The sequence below is a fragment of the Capsicum annuum genome, chromosome 11 (assembly GCF_002878395.1).
Source record: "Capsicum annuum cultivar UCD-10X-F1 chromosome 11, UCD10Xv1.1, whole genome shotgun sequence".
NCBI lineage: Eukaryota > Viridiplantae > Streptophyta > Magnoliopsida > Solanales > Solanaceae > Capsicum > Capsicum annuum.
This window is the reverse complement of record NC_061121.1, coordinates 32806942-32824635: the sequence shown is the minus strand read 5'-3', so window position 1 is coordinate 32824635 and position 17694 is coordinate 32806942.

The window sequence follows — 17694 nt, the reverse complement described above, 5'->3', positions numbered from 1 at the left end:
TTTAATGATTTATGATGCTTGGTTCATGTATTATGATGATATATTAAGGATATAAAAGCTTCAAATCAAGTGGAAACAACTCAATAAGGCTCGGAATGCTCAACAAAAGTATATGACGTAAGTTGGATGCAAGTTGGACCCCTGAAAAGTATTGGGCGAGTGTGGACTGTAATGGTGTCCAATGGAGGAGTTCAAAACATTACTAGATTTATAAGAGGCCCAAGGTTTTGAAAGTATGACTCGTGTATCTTAATTTGGAGTTTCCAGAGGCCCCGCGACACATTGAAATCGCGAACAACTACTGGAATTTGACAGATTGTTTGACAATTGTGAATTTGCATGTCTCTGCGTCATGCCGATGCCCAAAATTGGGATAATTCTACCCATCTAAAGTAAAATAGCGTGGAAACCAAATACAAGTCGGTTTATGACTTGTATACTATAAATATAACGTCTCAAACTCCGTTTTGATCATCTTGGGACCTCTAGGAAACCCGAGATCAACTTGAAACATCATTGGAGGATACCACAACTTATTTTTAGGTTTTGTCACTTTAATTTAGTTTTTTTTTTATGATTTGTATCATCATTCCAAGGGATTGGATGATGAATATTTCTATTAAAGGCTAAAATCCTCTTTACGGGTTTGAGGACAAGAACATGAATACTTTTAAATATTCTTTATTGTAGTTTAATTTTGGATTATCATATGGGTTGTTCTTAATTTTTTGAGCCTACTATTTTAATGATTAGCTACCATTAGAATAAATCTATATTTTTATGTGAATCCAGGAGGAGAATCATAGAATAGAACGAAGAAATTAGGGAGCAAGGTTCTTATTTTCTTATAAAATAAGGGATGACATCTAGGATAGGGATATACCTAGAAGCTTACTTGGTTCTCTTGCAAGAAGATAACTTCATGAATCTAGAAGAATTTTTGTATCTCTGCAGGAGTTATAGGTACAATGTTTACTAGATAGAATATTTGAGGTCGTGAGACTAAAATCGTCACATAAACCTTGCGAATCAACAATCCAATAACTAAGTAAACTGCGATAGGAATAGAGATTTGTATGATTGTTCGAAATACCTCAACCCTGGGTTTTCTTCCATTGATTGTCCCAAGTATTTTATTTTTACGTATTATTTATTTTATTTTTAATTTGCAAAGTTACAAACTCTCTCCTTGCTTACTTTTTCTCAATTAGTTAAACTAGAATTATATAGGCCGTGAACACAAGTTCCTGAGAGATCGATACTTGGGCTTTCTTGAAGCCACTATATTACTTAATAAGACCACTTACACTTGCGTATACGCTTGGGCACTGTCAAGTTTTTGGCGCCGTTCCTGGGGACTTGTAGTTAGGCAACTATCTTAATTTTAGTTTTTCTATATTGAGTTATTAATAGTTTTTGTTTTTTTTGTTTCTTTCTAATTTTTTCTTTATTCCTATTTTTCTCACACTCTTCTTGAGATGTCAATCTTGGATAGATGATTTTTGAGGGATGATGATTCTTGTCATTTTTTTGGAGGACCCCACCATGAGGTTTTTTGTCCAGATTTTGATCCAAGCATTTGGAGGGGACCTGTTTGTTTCCAACCTTTGGAGCAACCCACAAGTTGGTGTGTGGTTTGTTACAGTCTATATCACTCTGCAGATATGTATTCTTTTAATACTGATTTAGTCATATTTGCGAAGACAACTATGGAGGTTAAGGATATACCACCACCACCACAAGAATCGCAGCCATTCGACTGTCATCTTTCTTTTAAGATTGAAATTGAGAAGGTGAATAAAAGTGGGAGTGTTGAGGATAGTATAAATTTTGAAGTAGGATTTGTTGGTCCACACTTCAAGAACTTTTCTATATTATATTTAGATGATATCTTGTCTGTAGAATCATTTAAAATAGTGGAAGAGTGTAAAGATGAGGAACAAGAATCGTATATTCTTGATTTTACATCGGATAAACAATATAAAAACACACCTCACCTCAAGGCCGAGTGGTTCATCATGAATTGTCCATTACTCGGTTCATTAATCTCTGTACCACCTCCATATAATCGAGGCAAAAAGATGGATGCAATATTGGAAGTGAAATCCATATCCTCAAGGTGGAGGAAAAAGTTGATTGGGTCATGCCGTGACACTAAATTAGGCGCTTCTTGGGAGGCAACCCAAGGTAAGTAGGTTTTATTTTCAGTTTTTAATTTTTATTTCACGTAGTTTTTTGTTTTTGGTTGAGTCACAGGTTAACGGGAAGTCTGAGTACCGTAAACTTGAGCTTGAAGCATGGCAAAGATGGAGTGTGGGGTTCCATGGATCTCCTCTTTATGTGAAGATGCTACTAGCTAGGCCTAGAGGCCTCAAGGAGTATTTCTATTTCTTACTTTTAAGTTCACTTTGGGGATAAAGTAGATTTTTAAGTGTAGGGTGGGGAAATTACCAAATTTTGACTCAATTTAAAAAAAATTGGTTAGGAATAAGTGAGATATTCTTGTTGGTTCTATTTTTGATTACATGATGCAAGTGGGTTTGTTGAAAAAAGCATGTTGATTGAGTGAATTACTATTTTTGAGACTCTTATGCTCATGTTTTGTGACTCTAGTATTTGTTGGCTTAATTTTGAATTCATACTATTGTTTGGTTGGGAGTCTATGATGATCCTATTGAGTTGAGCATGTGCCATGTGTGTGTGAGATTTTTATGTATTCCCTGTCGCATGTGATGTCTAGAACTTGCCCGGTGTGTATGTAAAGCGAAATAAAGAATGTCAGTTTAGGAAATGATATAGGCATTTCTTTGATAACAATATTTTATACCTTCTTTTTACCTACCCTTATGCATTATCCTAGTTAACTCCCATTGAGCCTTTAACTTTTTCTTTGGTAACCTTATAAGTAGCCTAATCTCTATCAAAGCCTAATCTCTTCTTTGATAGACCATAATTTGATCCAAAAAGCTTGTAAGTGCTTTATTGAAAAAAAAATGAATTTGAGAAAGGAGTTTGAGAAATTGAAGAAGAAAAGGGTGAAATTGATGCCCCAAGGTAATAGTTATTGGTGTATAATTGATTTGTGGTGGATGGTTGTGATATAATTTATGCTAAAAATATTGCCATGATTGTTAAAAAATGAGAAAATTGACTCTTGTGGTAGTAAACTATGTGTCCACCAAGTGTTTGTAAAAATGCTTAAACGAGATAGGTAGACAACAGTGGTTTAATTTGATTGTTGGAGATTGGTTTTAAATGTATAATGTAGTGTATTAAAGTGCTTAGAGAGGTCAGCCACTATTCTTCGCCAAAATAGTTCCTACCCGTCCCTTAGCCTACATTACAACCCGAAAAAGTCCTAATTGATCCTAAGCTTTACATTCGACTATTAGTGGAACACTACACTAAGGGCAAGCCTATGGTTCATTATGTGTAACTTGTGAATTCTTTCTAATAGTGAGCGTAATTTGATTCTTGTACCCATTACATTATAAATTACATTATTTTGAGTGATTGTGGGTAACTCTCTTGTTGTGAGGGGCACATGTTTGATAAATGTAGGTGATTTGTATGATGTCCTTGATTGAGTAATAAGCATGAATTTACCAACTAGATGAGTCAATTCTTGAGGCTAGGTATTTTTTGGAGTAGTGTTCTTGAGCTTTCAATTGTGTAAAACATGCTTAGTGTAGAAACTTGCATTCATGCAGTCATTGTACTGCTAGCTTAAGTGTCTTTCATGTAGTGGAAGTGTGGAGTCTCTTCAGCTCATGGTATTTATAGTTAAGAGTTGTTCGAGGACGAACAAGGCTTTAAGTGTGGGGTGGTGATGTTGGGTGTATTTATGCATTCTAACGTTACTATTCTAGCCTTTTTAGCCTTGTTTTGAGGATGATTCTTATGATATGTACGATAATAATGATATAAATGAGCAATTATGTGTCCAATTACATGTTTACAATGTTTAATGGTGTTTCCACATGAGTTTTGATTCAATTCGACCATTTAGACTTCAACCGAGAAAGCTAGTGTCACTAGCTTGAGCTAGGTGTTGTCTAGTCTATTGTGTTGAGTTCTAATGTATTTTAATGAGTTAATAAGGTTTTTAGTATGTTTTTATATGTTAAAAAAATTATTTATAATGTTCAAGGGTCAATTGGATCAAGAAAAGAGTGAAAACAATGAGTTAAAGCTCAATATGAATTTAGCCTATGCTTAGCTCGTCTTTCTAGTTCATCGGTGAGGATGTTGTGTTGTTTTGAGCTCTTAATTAATGTGTTTAATGATTTAGGATGCTTGGTTCATGTATTATGATGATATATTAAGGATATAAAAGCTTCAAATCAAGTGGAAACAACTCAATAAGGCTCGGAATGCTCAACAAAAGTATATGACGCAAGTTGGATACAAGTTGGACCCCTGAAAAGTATTGGGCGAGTGTGGACTGTAATGGTGTCCAATGGAGGAGTTAAAAACATTACTAGATTCATAAGAGGCCCAAGGTTTTGAAAGTATGACTCGTGTATCCTAATTTGGAGTTTCCAGAGGCCCCGCGACACGTTGAAATCGCGAACAGCTACTGGAATTTGACAGATTGTTTGACAATTGTGAATTTGCATGTCTCTGCGTCATGCCGATGCCCAAAATTGGGATAATTCTACCCATCTAAAGTAAAATAGCGTGGAAACCAAATACAAGTCGGTTTATGACTTGTATACTATAAATATAACGTCTCAAACTCCGTTTTGATCATCCTGGGACCGCTAGGAAACCCGAGATCAACTTGGAACATCATTGGAGGATACCACAACTTATTTTTAGGTTTTGTCACTTTAATTTAGTTTTTTTTTATGATTTGTATCATCATTCCAAGGGATTGGATGATGAATATTTCCATTAAAGGCTAAAACCCTTTTTCCGTGGTTGAGGACAAGAACATGAATACTTTTAAATATTCTTTATTGTAGTTTAATTTTGGATTATTATATGGGTTGTTCTTAATTTCTTGAGCCTACTATTTTAATGATTAGCTACCATTAGAATAAATCTATATTTTTATGTGAATCCGGGAGGAGAATCATAGAATAGAACGAAGAAATTAGGGAGCAAGGTTCTTATTTTCTTATAAAATAAGGGATGACATCTAGGATAGGGATATACCTAGAAGCCTTGCTTGTTTCACTTGCAAGAAGACAACTTCATGAATCTAGAAGAATTTTTGTATCTCTGCAGGAGTTATAGGTACAATGTCGTCACATAAACCTTGCGAATCAACAATCCAATACCCAAGTAAACTGTGATAGGAATTGAGATTTGTATGATTGTTCGAAATGCCTCAACCCTGGGTTTTCTTCCATTGATTATCCCAAGTATTTTATTTTTACGCATTATTTATTTTATTTTTAATTTGCAAAAGTACAAACTCTCTCCTTGTTTACTTTTTCTCAATTAGTTAAACTAGAATTAGATAGGCGACAAACGCAAGTCCCTGAGAGATCGATACTTGGGCTTCCTTGAAGCCACTATGTTACTTGATAAGACCACGTACACTTGCGTGTGTGCTTGGGCACTGTCAAGGAGCAACGATGCTATTTTAATTCTAAAGAAGGTTAGATCCAGTTTATTTTATAAAACATGAAACTGGTTGATCCAGTTAGAACTCTCATACCAAATTTCAATTCAACCATCTTTGAAATATTGCATCGGATCAAAAATCTGCATTCTTGGAGATATAATAAATGTATTTGGTGACCCATGTATAGGAGTCACAAAAAGTTAATTTGTAGAATCTTCCCGTACATGATACCTCATAGAACTATTAGACCGAGAAGGCACATTCCTAAGTGTAGAAGTTATAGATGGTTAGATAAACTATTACTAAGTTACAAATCAGAAAGATATTGCTTAGCAACTTATATGTCTCCTAGAGTAAGAACACTTTGGCTTCCCTCAACAATTTAATGAGATTATAATAAAAAATGGCTCCAACACTTTTGTCCTTGCTCACCGAAAACTTATGCATGATTTTTGCCCTCTTTATTCACATATCCATATACAATTATATTTATAGCAATATTTTAGTTAACAAACAATACAAGGACTGTTAACAAATAATTCACTACTATTCTTATACACTACCAAAACACCTCTTATTGGTTAATATCTTTGTATCATCAAGCAGAAGCAATACTTGGGGCGTCTGTTGAACCTGTAATTTACTTGGAGCTTAATGGAGTGATTGTGGCTTATATTTTTATTCCCTACCCATAATTTGCATCATCACCCCTCTCTTGACTGGACTAACATAGCCTAGCTGGTAAGTCTTGCCAAAAATTCCTTTGACATCTTTAGATAGATTGAAAAACTTAAATTGTGTCTCTAGATAAGCAAAAGCAATATATCCTGGTAATTGATAATTGTGAACCTTTGTTTTCTCTCACCAATGGGGAATACATTTACATTCAATTGCAATAGTCTAGAAACTGTGGCCCTCATGCTGTTAAGATCATCTGTCCTTTTGACCACCACTAATCTCTCAGCAGTGTTAAGACTCTATTCTGCATCTCTATCTGTCGGAACATCAACTGTCTTGTCTCACTATTCCACTGTACAGTTAGAGCATCAACATTTACGTCTAAGTTTAACACTTTCTTTGCTCCTACAACTAATGTATGGGTGTCAAACATGACTGAAAATATTTGAACCCATGAAAAGTCACACTTCTTTCCCCTGTAGTTGTGTACCAATTAGATATGCATTAATGTGGTGGTTTTCATATGAGAGAATAGGAATATCAGTTTCCTTTACTCCATGGAAGTAGAACATCATGTCGTCATAGCCCATAAATCTGAGATCGTAGCATCAAGCACCATAACCATCATACCTATCTTGTAGCCTTTGAACTTCCTATTATTTTCCAATACCTGATTCATATGCAATAGAAAATTTCTTAAATTGGCATCTTTCCTTGTATCTTTAGGCTTTTGTTAGAGAACACATGTATGATATCTCAAAAATAGGGTTTCTATAGTATTGCCTTCACATATACCTGTGTAGTGACCTTTCCTAATTATTGTGTCCCCATATTTTGACTTCAATATGCAACCTATTGTGTCATCAGAGGTTTTAACTATTTTCTGCAAAATTATATATGGTTTAAAAATTAAGTTAGAATTTCTACCTAAGCCAATAATCATGAGATATATGATCAAATTTCAAAAGAATAGTAAATCAAACAAACCAAAAGACATATGCGAGCCCCCAATTTCGAGAATATGAATGAAACAGAAATTCAAGGATGAAATATAAAAATAAATTCCATATCTCTTACTCAGGTAGATAAGTTTTCCACTGGATTCTTCTTTAATCCAGAGGAAAGTGAAAGAAAAGTAAATCACATTGATATACAGATAGAGAGGATTGAAGGTTGAATTTAATACACATTGATACAGGCATACATATTGGGTACATAAAATTCAAGGAATTTGCATAAATTGCAATGAAAATTGGATTGTGAAAAAGTACAAACATAATAATGGACAATTTTACCCAATCAACTAAAGGCATCTTTAAGCTGATAGATCTATAATATCCCATGATAAATCTACATGACTTTTTCTATTTCTTTCATCACCAAAATTCAGAATTGATCTTATCATAGATAGAGAATTCATATTGAAACCCAATATAACCATCAATTTTTAGCTTTAAATATAAGACTAAAAAATACACATACTCAAATCAACAACAAATGAACACTACAGATAAAATGTTTAAAGCAAGTACGGTAACAATAGATGAGAAAGAAATGAACCTTTTACTCAAAATTTGTAATTTTTTATGGTCAAGGGACTGAATGCATCGACTGGTACATTGAAAATGTACTAAACCACTCAAATAGAATCTTAACTCTTCAACCAAAACACGTTTCCAACATTTAAGGATATGTTGTTGCAACTAGATAATCGGTGCATACAACATTGCTATAGAGAAGGAAATAAAGTAGTTGATTGCCTAGAAAATTGGGGTCTGCAATATGTGTTAGGGCATGAGAAGTTTTGATGATAGACATGTGAATGAAATATGTTGTGCAAGTTGTTCCATATAAGTGAAACTACTTCTATCAGATGAAGTGCATGCTGAAATTATTACAGGACTGTCAAAGTATTAGGACAAGAATGGAAAAGCAAGGGATGTTCAGATTTGTTTCAAAGTCTATAAGAAGATAATTGTAGCATTCAGAAGTTGAGTTGATTAGGGAGTCTAAAAGGTTAAAGGATAAAGCAAAAGAATCCTACTCAATCTAGAAGAGAGATAGGCGGCTACAACAAGAAGTGAAGTTACTTGATAGAGTCCCATAGAAGATAGAAGAAGAGATAAAAAAGAAATGCATCAGAAGGTGTACATATATATGACAAGCTGCATTCAAGTAACTTACTCAATGCACTAAAAAGATAATCAACAATCAGCATATCAGTTCACATACTTGAAGATGAACCTGGTCTCTTACTTAGAAAGTCATAGACTATGTGTAGTGGTAGGTTCTTTGAGTTGTAATGATTCATTGTTCTAGTCTCAGTGATCTATAAACTGAGTTAGGAGTTGTGTCTTCAAGTTGGAGAACTCGAAGATTTGGGAACACCTATCTTAGAAAGATTTGTGTTTTATAGTGATAGGAGTTAGAAGTTTTAATTCCTAGTTTACAAGAAGTCTTGTAATTTTGTTGATTGTTGAGGCTCAAGTATTATAGTGAAGTTGGGGTTAAATCCTATAGGGGTACAGGTCGTGGTTTCTTACACCTTTCTTGAGTCGGGTGTTTTCCTCATAAAAACACTGTGTTTGATATTTACTTCTGTGAACCACGTTTACTTGTTTCACAGATAGGAAACTAGTAGGGCTCATACTCTAACAAATGGTATTAAAGAGAGGTTGTCTTAAATAAGGCTAGCACCTAAGAAAAAATCAATATGATGAATTTTGCACCTCCTACTGGTCACAGTGATGGTCAATCAACTACTAGACCTCCACTTTTTTATGGCTCTTACTTTATCTAGTGGAAAGCAAGGATAGAGATGTTCATTCAAAGTGAAGACTATGAATTATGAGACAGGATTACTGATGGTCCCACTATTCCAATGAAGATGGTTGATGGTGAACAAGTCAAGAAAGTAAGGAGTAAATTTACTCCTGATGACTTGTTGGCTTTAAAGAAAAATTCAAAGGCCAAGAACATCTTGGTTTGTGGACTAGGACCTGTTGAATACAATAGGGTATCCACCGGTACTACTGCTAAGCAACTTTGGGATGCACTGGTAAATGGTCATGAATGCAGTTCTCAAGTAAGAAAATTCAGGATTGCTCTCCCCTGTTTACTGAGTATGAGGCATTCAAAATGAAGGAAAATGAAACCCTGCATTAGATAATGACAAGGCTCACAACCTTAACAAATAAGTTTACTTCCTTAGGAAAAGTCATCTCTAAGGAAAAACAAGTTGAAAAGGTACTGAGGGTGTTACCTAAATCAAAATGGAATGTTAAGGTGACTGCAATCAGGGAGGCAAATAAGGATCTTGAAGGCATGACCCTGGATGAATTAGTAGGTAACTTAAGGACTTATGAAATAGAAGTTGATGGAGTCATAGAACAAGCAGCCCCTGAGAAAATCTTAGCATAAAAAGCTTCTGATAGTGATGAGGAGTTTAAAATTGATAAGGAGCAAGTTGCCTTCATAACCAACAACTTCAGCAAATTCTTTAAGAAGAAGAAGGGAACAGGTACTAAGAAATGTTCAAATGACAATCCAAATGGGTGCTACAAATATGACAAAACTGATTATTAGATCATACACTGTCCAAATTAGGAAATAGAATGGAAGAAAGAAACGGCTGAAAAGGAACCGAAGGCAAAAATAAAGGAGGAGCATATAATGATAGCAGCTCGGGGATCTAATTCAGATGAAGATAAAGTTGATGAAAATACATTCATGGCTTTTAGAGATTCAGAATTAGATGAAAAAGATGAGGGCTCTAAGGTAAGTATACTTGAACTCAAAGAAAAAATGCAATTATTCTCAAAACCAAAACTTATTTCCTTGATGAGTGCATTGATTGATGATTTCCAAGAGTTAACCTCTGATAGGGATGAATCGTTCAACATCTAGCAAGTCTCAAATTTGATCTCATTGATCTAAAGACTTGCTTAGATACAGTTGACAAGGAAAATTTCACTCTCAAGAAATAAGTTTCAGAACTTGAGATTTCAAACAACAATCTTAAGTCTAAAGTTCTCAAATTAACTCTCACTAAAAATGGGAAAAAGGCCATGAGTAAAGAACAAGAAAATGTTGAACTTGAGATAGCTAAATACAAACAAGAATACCATAATTTAACTGAAAAAATGAATAAGTTGATTTAGGAAGTTTCTGAATTAAAACTGGATCTTGAAAGGGAAACTGGGTGGACAAATTCCTCAAGAATTATTCACAAATTAAGTGAGAGAAATTTCAATGAAAAGGCAGGTTTAGGATTCCACAAAAGCTTTGATGATCCTAAAGATTTATGTTACATCTGTGGAAACCTTGGACATCCCACCACTAAATGTCCAGTGGTTTGAAAAAGCAGGTCAAACAGTCAAAACCTAGCTAGCAGATCTTTTCAGACCAAAAGGAACAACACCAGTTCTGGTCAGAGAAATAGGTCGCACTACTTGTTGCCTGCATGGACAAAAAGAAATTTAATTCATCCTTTCACTCATAAAATAGGACCCAATCTTGTCTGGGTTCCTACGTCTAACCATTGATTTCTTTTGCAGGAGAAAGTGAAAGGAAGCAAAAGGTACTAGTATTTAGACAGTGCTTGCTCAAGACATATGACTGGTGATAAGAAAAAGCTCCTTTACTCTCCAAAATAAATAGAGGAGTTTCTTTTGGTAATGGAAAATAGGGAATCATAACTGGAGTTGGAAAGATTGGCTCATCTGAGTCAAAAGCATTACAAGATGTCTATCTTGTATAAGGGTTAAAGCGTAATCTGCTAAGCATCTCACAACTGTGTAACAAAGGTAATAAAGTTATTTTTACTACTGCAGAAGTCAAAGTCAAAAGGATAGACACCAAAAAGATTGTGCTCACTGCAAGGAGATACAAAAATGTATACAAGCTGACATCATGGCACTACCAGAACTTGAGTTGACTTATCTGAGTGCTGTAGAATAATTCCCTTCTTTGGCAAAGAAGACTTGGTCATGCAAGTCTGAAACAACTAAACATACTTTCATTGAAAGACATGGTATTGTGATTATCCAAGACCATGTTAAAGAAAGAAAAGCTATGTAGTGCATGTGTAAGGGGAAAGAAGGTAAGATCTTCTTTTAAGTCAAAGAACCATGTTAGCACTACCAAGTGCCTTAACCTGGATCATATAGACTTATGTGGACCCATGAGACTTTAAAATAGAGGTGGAAAAAGATATCTTTTTGTAGTTGTTGATGACTATTCCAGATTCATATAGACTTTGTTTCTAGCCTCTAAAGAAGATGCCTTTGATGTCTTTGAAATCTTCATTAAGAAAATTAAAAATAAACTAGGCATTTCATTAGTTTCCATAAGGTCTGACAATGGTTCAGAATTTGTCAATGTAAAATTCTTGAAATACTATTCAGCAAATTGTATAGATCACAACTTCTTAGCTCCTAGAACACCACAACAAAATGGAGTGGTGGAAAGGAAAAGTAGAACCTTGGAAGAAATGGCTAGAACAATGATGGTTGCAGCAAATGTTGCTAAGAACCTTTGGGCTGAGGCAATAAGTACTGCAGCATATATCATAAATAGATACATGATCATACCTATGTTAGAGAAGACTCCCTATGAATTACTAAAAGGAAGAAAGCCTAACATCTCTTACTTTAGAACCTTTGGATGTAAATATTTCATACATAATAATGGAAAGGATAATCTAGGAAAATTTGATGCCAAAAGTGATGAGAGAAACTTCTTAGGTTATTCACTTCATAGTAAATCCCATAGGATTTTAAACAATAGAACTAACTATGTTGAAGAAAGCATGCGTGTAATTTTTAATGAATCCTATGTTAAGACTAACCTGCAGGAAGAAAATGATAGTGAGGAACAGGTTACACAACCTGATTCACTGACTGGAGCTACCAAACTTAGAGGCACCTCAACAGAGGGAACTGAAGCTAAAGACATAGTGATAAGGGGAACTGAGCCACCAACTACCCCAGATAAGAATGTCATTAATGATCCTAGTAGCTCACTAGGCTTGATTCCAAAGGGATACAAGTATCAAGGTTCACATCCTATAGAAAATGTTCTTACTAAGCTCACCTCTGGGATCACTACAAGATCTGGACTGAGAAGTATGTGTGTCTTCAAGGCATTTCTGTCAGAAATAAATCCAAAGAAGATAACTGAAGCATTGCTTGATTCTGATTGGATCATAGCCATGCAGGAAGAGCTGAATCAATTTGAAAGAAGCAAAGTATGGCATTTAGTTCCTCTTCCAAAAGATAGATCAGAATTGGAACTAAGTAGGTATACAGGAATAAAGTTGATAAGCATGGAACAGTCACCAGAAACAAAGCAAAGTTGGTGGTCCAAGGATACAACAAGGAGGATGGAATTGACTTTGATGAGACTTTTGCTCCTATAGCAAGATTTGAAGCTATAAGATTACTTGTTGCTTTTACTGCCTACAAGGAGTTTATACTTTACCAAATGGATGTGAAGAGTACATTTCTAAATGACATTCTCAAAGAAAAGGTGTATGTCAAGAAACCTCTAGGATTTGAAAGCAGGGAGTTTCTTGATCATGTGTATAAACTGGATAAAGCCTTGTATGGGTTGAAACAAGCACCTAGATCTTGGTATGAGAGGTTGTTAAAGTTTCTACTGGAGAATGGCCATTCCAAAGGTAAAATTGACAATAACCTTTTCTTAAAAACTAATAGAAAGGATTTGTTAGTTGTGCAGGTATATGTGGATGACATTATTTTTGGATCAACCAACATGAATATGACTCATGAGTTTGTCAAACTCATAAGTTGTGAATTTGAGATGAGCATGATGGAAGAGCTGAATTACTTTTGGGATTGCAAATTAAACAGTCAGCATCAGGGACAATGATACACCAACAGAAGTATGTCAAAGAGATTCTCAAAAGATTCTCCATGGAAAAAGCTAAAGAAATCAGCACTCCTATTGCCACTGCCACAAAGCTTGATCTAGATGAATCAGGTCCTGATGCGAAGCAAACAATGCATAGAGATATGATAGGGTCACTATTGTACCTCACTGGAAGCAGGCCTGATATTGTGTTTAGTGTAGGGCTATGTGATAGGTTTCAAGCTAAGCCCAAGGAATCACATCTAAAATCAGTAAAAAGAATCTTTAGATACCTAAAGGGAACCAGTGATCTTGGATTATGGTATCCCAAAGGTAGAAACCTTGATTTGGAAGAATATTCTGATGATGATTATACAGGATACATGGTGGACAGGAAAAGCACTACAGGTATGGAACACTTCTTGGGATCATGTTTGATTACCTGGTCCATAAAGAAGCAAAATTTAGTTGTCTTATCCACTACTGAGGCTGAATATATGGCTACTGGGTTATGTTGTGCGCAGTTATTGTGGATCAAACAACAACTTTTGGAATTTGGGATAGATGTAGGTTGTGTTCCAATTTTTTGTGAAAACACAAGTGCTATAAACATTGCCAAAATCTTGTCCAACATAAGAGAACTAATCATATTGATATTAACCAAAACTTTCTTAGAGACAATATTGAAAAAGGCCATAAATCAATTATGTTTTGTTTGACTGAAGAATAAATTGCTGACATATTTACTAAGGCTTTAAGTAGAGAACACTTTGAATAAAATATATTAGCCTTGGGGGTGATTAAAATTGTATAAATCTCCCCCAATGATTGACTAGAATAATTATACCTTAGTGATTGTTGATTAATTCAATCTTACATATTTAATTATGTATCTTAATTCCAAGATTTTAGAGTAAATTAACTCATCTATGTGTTAGGTTTTGCAGATAGACTGGACCATCAAGGCAAGGTTGTTTATTGACTAATCAGAACTCAGGTATGATTATTATTTTCCCATAGTAGCATTAAGAGAAATAGGTTATCTATATGGTTCCTTTCTGTTATGATTAAAAACACCAAAAACCCAAAAGTTTTTCTTCTTCAAAAGGCTGAAAGATCTTTCCCATCAGCACATAACCCCTACCTCATTACGGTTCTTCCAAATACAGTCCCCTCACATTTTATCTTCCTTCTTTTCCTTCTTAAATTGCCTCTTGTCTTTCTTCTATATCCACTTCTTCTTCAACCTTTGCCAATCAAAATAAATTATGGTGTATTCCTCATCATCTTCTTCCTTAGAATCTTCTACCAGTCCTTCAACCGCTATTATTCTTCACCCAAACATCACCTTACCTTCAGTAATATCCCGTATATTTCTACGCTAGAAAATGAACCATTGTTCCTACACAAGAAACCTCTTATCCTGTGATTCATGTTTGAGTACATGAACTATGATGTGTATCCTAGTGATAATAGAGCTTATGATGTGTTAAGCATGTTCAGAAGAGTCATTTAGAGTAAGCCAAGCTAAGAACTTGTGAATCCACCAAGTTTTTGTGTGTGATTTCACATAGGTCATCTTTGAACAAGAATAACTTGGTTTATAGGTGGTATTTTGGAAGATTCATACCTCCAAATTGTATATAATTCAATAAGCTTTCCATCGATACCAAACTCGCCTAAAACGGACACCCGGTGAAAAAGTTATGGCGATTTAAAGTTTCAACAATATCATTTCAGTCAGTGGCACGTTGCAACGTAAGCCAAAATGACGTTTGTCAATTTCCAATGTCTCTCCGCAATTCTAGCACATTACGGTGAGTTTCCAGGTCACAAACAGGTGGCAACGCAATGTCTCCGCATCACGTCGGTACCCCAAATCGGGTAATTTTCACAAAAATTTAAATGACGCATCTAGAGGAGTATTAGCGATAAACATGGAATTTAGCCCAATCCAACCATACTATACTCTCTTTTCTCAAAATTCTCTCAATAACCTCATAGGGTTTTCATAGGAGCTTTAAGATTCAAAGGATTTCACCATTAATTTTCATGGATCTTCTATCCGAGGTATGCATAGTGTTCATCCACGGATTCCTTTCATCCGTGGAGTTCAAGAATTAATCTTTAAATAATAAATCATGAATCTTTTGTGGTGATATGATTGTATTCATGTTGGTAGTTGTGGTTATGCTATAGAGTAGTGATTTGATGAATTTTCATGAAGGTTTTGATAATGTAGTTGGAACTCATGAATTTGGGTGGTTTAATGTGATGTAAATTTATGAACACACCTATTCTTTAAAGAGTGCATGCAAGGTGTTTTATAAAATACTTAGAATGCTAGGAATTTCATGTTTACATGGTCCCATATTATCTACATGACAAGGCCATGTTAACTATACAATTCAATATGAGTTCCATGCCATTATTTTATTGCTACTATTGTGGTATGAAGAATTTATGATAATTGAGTGATATAATATGTACATGATTATATATTCCATGCACTCCTTACTATGCACAAGATGTTGAAAACTACATGTAGTATATTATCCCCTACTTATGATATTATGGATTGTGGACTCCAATCTTGTGATCAAGTTATGTCATGTGTGTCAATTTTCTTATATCGAGTTCTGAGGGTATTCGTACCCAAAAATTATAGTTGTGTGCCTAGAGCCATTTCATGTTGTCACAATAATCTCACTCAAGCCATAATCTATAGAACTCAGTCAGTCATGTGACTCAGGAAACCTCAGAAATCTCATGATCTCAGTAAATTCTCAAATAGTAGTACTATTCTGTCAATCAATGAAAGTCAGTCACTCAGTCCATGCACAGTCAGTTAAATTATGATCAGTCCCTTTAGATATGAGTAGGTGTTAGCACCGAGTGAACCCAAGGATGGGAACTCACCTGTTATATGAGGGTGTGATTCTTAGCAGTCATCCTTGCATTCTTGAACTATATAGCCAGCATAGGTTAAGACATCATCGCTGGCTATAAAAGGGTGGATGAGGTGGCTTAACCTGTTATATGAGGGTTTCCACCGTTGTCACTAGAGTTACCTGTTATATGAGGGTTGCTCATACATTATCCTTACCAGTGGCACGGTATTGACACCCTTTTAGTAAGGGCAGATATTAGACCCCATCTTAGCCATAATAGCACATATGGGGCATGTCAGTTAAATAACTACCTCCCACAGTTTCAAACTCAGTCTTAGTAAAAGTACTCAGATAGTTCTTCAGATATCAGTATACTAGGACTGTCAGATACAGTCAAATTCAGTTATAGTATGGAACTCAAATAGTTCCACTAGATTCAAGACTGCTAAACAGAGTCGCCCATATTATCAGAACTACAGCTTCAGTCATGTCAGTTATCAGCAAACCATGTATTAGAGTACAGATCTAGATATCACGTACTCACAATCTCAGTTACTATGTATATATGTTTGTATTTCTACATTTATATCAGTTAGTCAGTTAGCTTTGTTCATGCATGTAAACCCTTTGCATTTAGCCTACCTTATTCGTATACTCAGTACTACAGTTGTACTGATGCATTTGTGCTATGGTTCTTTCTTTTCATGTGACACTATAGGTTCAGCGACACGAGTTTCAGACCAATAGTAGCAGTTGCGATCCAGTATACATAGTTGTAGTGAGTCCTCTTCATTCGAGGACTATATGATCTGATTTATTTATTATTTTAGTTAGTTTTTTTTGTTTATGGAGTTAGTTGGAGACATGCTCCTTCAACTCCTTATTAATACGGTACTTAGAGGCTTTCAGATTTAGTTCAGATTTATCTCAGACTTCAGTTGTTTTGGGTATTTTTCACCCACACGGATGTTATATTTTGATAGATCCTTTATTTAGTTGAACCTTATGGACTACATGTTCATTTTTTCTGCATTATTACATGTATATTATGTAGTGTACAGGTACAGATATCAGTCATGGGTTTGCTTGTGGTCCTTACCAGTGGCGTGGTATTAACACCCTTCCAGTCAGGGCAGAGATTGGACCCCATCTTAGCCATAATGGCACATATGGGGTATGTCGGTTAAATAACTACCTCTCATAGTTTCAGACTCAATCTCAGTAAAATAATTCAGATAGTTCTTCAAATATTAGTATACCAGGACTGTCAGATACAGTTAAATTCAGTTATAGTACGAAACTCAGATAGTTTCACCTGATTCAAGACTATCAGACACAGTCGCCTATGTTATCAGAACTACAATTTCAGTCATGTCAGTTATCAGTAAACCATGTATTAGCATACAAATCTAGATATCACGTACTCACGATCTCAGTTACTATGTATGTATGTTTGTACTATTACGTTCATACCAGTTAGTCAGTTAGCATTGTTCATGCATGTAAACCCTTTGTATTTAGCCTACCTCACTCATATACTCAGTACTCCAGTTATACTGACGTATTTATTCTATGGTGCTTTCTTTTTATGTTACACCATAGGTTCACCGACACGAGTTCCAGACCAACAGTAGTAGTCACAATCCAGTATACAGACAGTGAGTCCTGTTCATTCAAGGA